Below are 4,230 nucleotides of genomic sequence, written 5' to 3'. Positions count from 1 at the left end.
CCTAATTCATTTTAACATAAAATACTGTATTTAACATTGGATGTAGCATATACTTGTGAGGGTTACACATCTTTTGAGGATGGCAGACCTCTTTAAGAGAAATAGGGTGTACACACAGATAAACCCAAAGAGGTAAATGTGCTTTATTGGTTAATTGTGAAAATACTTATCAATCATTATATATATATATATATACACACATATTGTGTAGTATGTTTTGATGAAGTAAGTCCATAAGTATTCTGCTTTGATAATTGGAGAATGACCTTCATATTTAGATACCATAATCTTTTGCTTAAACTGTACGATGATAAATCCAGGAAAATGTACATTTTTAAGCTGATTTTTTTTTATTGTAAAGTATTTTTTCTTTAGTGAGGCAATTGGGGTTAAGTGACTTGCCCAGGGTCACACAGCTAGTAAGTGTTAAGTGTCTGAGGCCGGATTTGAACCCAGGTACTCCTGACTCCAGGGCCGGTGCTTTATCCACTGCACCATCTAGCTGCCCCATAAAGTATTTTTAATAATGTAAAACTGAGTCTTAAAAAAGAGAGATAGTATACCCACATATCTTCAAGAGAAATATATAAAATGAATATTGTTGGGGGCAGCTAGGTGGCACAGTGGACAAAGCACTGGCCCTGGATTCAGGAAGACCTGAGTTCAAATCCGACCTCAGATACTTGACATTTACTAGCTGTGTGACCCCGGGCAAGTCACTTGACCTCTGTTACCCCACAAAAACAAAAACAAAAACAAAAACAAAAATAAAAATAAAAATAAAAATAAAAAATTAATATTGTTTAAGTAGAAATAAAAAATTGGGAAAAATGTAAGGTTCATCAACCAATATAGGATTAATCCTGATTGCCAAAGACCATTGTTATAGGACTCTGTCTTGATTGGTAGAGAACGCTGTGTCTATGTGAAGGGCAGACCCAGAATTGGGAAGAGGATGAGAAGAGAGAAATCCAGTATTCTTCTGGCTTCTATTTTTGAGAGATGGCCATTCCAACTTCTCTCCCAGTCACTGAAGGGAGAGAACGATTCTTCTCAACATGAGAAGAGCTGGAAGTCTCCATTATGTCCCTATCCTCAGCTTGTTATATTAGAGACTTTGGGGAATTTTTCCCTTTGCTGAGACCTGGGATTTTCTTGCTTGGTTGAGCTATCTCAATCTGTATGGGAGAGTTCCTTAGATCTGTATTGTCTTGTGATTAGTTTTTTTTTGGGGGGGGGGGATGGCAATGAGGGTTAAGTGACTTGCCCAGGGTCACACAGCTAGTAAGTGCTAAGTGTCTGAAGCCGGATTTGAACTCAGGTCCTCCTGACTCCAGGGCTGGTGCTCTATCCACTGCACCACCTAGCTGCCCCTGTATTGTCTTGTATATATTCTCTTATGTATACATTCTTTGATTTCTATTTTGCTATCAACTCAGGCAAATGAGTTTCTTTGTTACTTATAAAGTATTCATGGTGGAACTAGTATTCCCTGGAAAGGGAGTCAAGCCCTCCAGATAAAGGTTTTTCCCATTAATGCATAGCAATCAGGAATTTAGATTAAACCTTGAAGTTACTTCCCCTAGACTAACAATATTTAAGGGAGCAGATATAATTCTAGCCTGGTATCTCTGCTGAGAAGAGCAAAGTGACCAGCCTCTGGATCCCCTCCTGCTCCCTTTCCTGGCAGGAAATGCCTAGCACTTTGTTGATTTTTTTCAATTGAAGCAACACACTAGTTTTGTCTTCAGTGAACAGTCTCCAGTAATTCCAAAATAGTTGTATTGGGTCATGGTCAAGGCCATCACCTTAGAAGAATAGTTTTTATGCCTACATTTAAATTCATCTCACAGTTTTTACTTACAATTGAATGACATATTCCTGGGATTGATCAGTTAAGTATGAAGACAAGAATATAGAAGGTATGGGACATTTTACAATCCAGAAGAGTTTTGTGTCATCTGGTATTTTTTTGGGGGGGGGCAATGAGGGTTAAGTGACTTGCCCAGGGTCACACAGTTGACAAATGTCAAGTGTCTGAGGCTGGATTTGAACTCAGGTCCTCCTGAATCCAGGGCCGGTACTTTATCCACTGTGCCACCTAGCTGCCCCATCATCTGTTATTTTAGAAATGTTTGTACAAACCCCCTTATGGATGATTTATGCACATATTAGCTAAAACTAGTTCATTACCAACCTTAGAGAAGCTCACTATTTGGAGAAGTTTAAATCAGTTGACTATAAGAATATCTCCTTTAATCCCATGTTAGGTTTCTTTAAAATAGCATTTGATATAAAGTATAAATAATTCTTAAAGTTAAATAAATATTATCAGTTCAGATTCTTATATTCTGTTGAGGAGGTATGTACAGAAACCTGGTGGCTCATTTTTTCAGTTGAGGCAGCTGCCTAGTGTGTCAGTATTCTTTAGAAAAGGGGAAAAAATCAGTTTCTGGCTCAACATTGCTTTAGTCCCCTTGTCTATTTGTGACCTCTTATATGAAAAAAAGCAGTAACTATCTTCTCATTCTTTCATTCCTAAAACAACACTTTTATCATATCCCAACTCAAGAATATGAGATGCCTCCATCAAATTTTATTGTCCATCAAATGAAATCAGAACTCTCAATCTTAGCATACAACATCCATAATCGGGTACCCCTGTCATCTAAGGAGTCTATTCATCTACCATTACTTCTCTCTCTCTTTTTTGCAGGGCAATGAGGGTCAAGTGACTTGCCCAAAATATGGCATTCTTGGTTTTTTTTTTGGCAAGGCAATGAGTGTTAAGTGACTTGTCCAGGGTCACACAGCTAGAAAGTATCAACTGTCTGAGACCGGATTTGAACTCAGGTCCTCCTTAATCTGGGACTGGTGCTTTATCCACTGCACCACCTAGCTGCCCCTCCCATTACTTCTTGTGTGTGTTTTTGTGGGGCAATGAGGGTTAAGTGACTTGTCCAGGGTCACACAGCTAGTGAGTGTCAAGTGACTGAGGTCAGATTTGAACTCAGGTTCTCCTGAATCCAGGGCTGATGCTTTATCCACTGTACCACCTAGCTGCCCCCCTCCCATTACTTTTTTTTTTTTTAGCTCACACATTAAGTGTTTAATGTGCCTTAAGGTTTACAAAGCATTTTCCTTAGAACAAAGACCCCCAAAAAACTTTTCTGATCAGGAAAGGAAATAAGCATTTCTATAGCACCTACTATACGCCAGGTACTGTGTTAAGCACCTTTTTGACATATATATATTATCATCTGATCCTTAAAACAATCCTTCAAAGTAGGTGCTGAGTATCCCTATTTTATAGCTGAGGAAAATGAGGCAGAGAGAGGTGAAATGACTTGCACAGGGTCACATTGTTAGTAAATGAGACTGTATTTGAATTCGGGTCTTCCAGACTCTAGGCCCAGCAGTCTATCCACTGACTCAACTAGCTTCCTCTAATCAATTCAAACAAGACCCTCCTTCCCCCAATTAAAAGAAACTAGATCTCTACATCATTTCAGCTTTAATAGCCTACAGCATTGATTATTGCTATCATGTACTAAGGGAGTAACTTCAAAGTTGTGAGAATGGATTAAGAGAATCAAAGATTTGAGCTCTTCCTGAATGAGGTCTCCTAGATGTAGAAAAAGGTTCTTGGGCCAGAGTCGTTGGTGGTTGCCATTGCTTGCTTTGTTGGTAACCCAAAGGACCAATCGTGCTTGCTGGGTCATGAGAACCTTGAATCTCTTCTTCATAGTTATACGATGTCTTGAGTACTTGCCATCTGGGGAGAATCTGGCAGAGTGAACTGATCAGGTCTGTTGTCCTGCGGGGTCTGTTTTCTTTAGGGTGTAGACCCGGTCTCCTTGCTCGTTGAAGTAATACTGCAAAAACATCGCGACCAATTCACTTCGCAATCCGGATACGCCACAGAAAGGAACGCGCTAATACTACACCTCAACCACCGACTTTGCCTCCGAGACTCCAACTACCCTCCCATTACTTCTTCTTCTTCTTTTTTTTTTTTTAGTGAGGCAATTGGGGTTAAGTGACTTGCCCAGGGTCACACAGCTAGTAAGTGTTAAGTGTCTGAGGCCAGATTTGAACTCAGGTCCTCCTGGATCCAGGGCCAGTGCTCTATCCACTGCGCCACCTAGCTGCCCCCCCCATTATTTCTTCTTTTTTTTGGTGAGGCAATTGGGGTTAAGTGACCTGCCCAGGGTCACACAGCTAGTAAGT

At 40.1% G+C, this 4,230-nt stretch overlaps 1 pseudogene; it reads right to left on the bottom strand.

The window, feature by feature from the left end:
* Window positions 1-3,503: 3,503 nt before the first annotated feature.
* Window positions 3,504-3,887, bottom strand: LOC122738551 (annotated as a pseudogene).
* Between the last annotated feature and the right edge of the window lie 343 nt (window positions 3,888-4,230).

Source organism: Dromiciops gliroides, chromosome 2 (assembly GCF_019393635.1).
Source record: "Dromiciops gliroides isolate mDroGli1 chromosome 2, mDroGli1.pri, whole genome shotgun sequence".
Lineage (NCBI taxonomy): Eukaryota > Metazoa > Chordata > Mammalia > Microbiotheria > Microbiotheriidae > Dromiciops > Dromiciops gliroides.
Note: the sequence above shows the minus strand (reverse complement) of the source record. Positions and strands in the feature narration are given on the sequence as shown.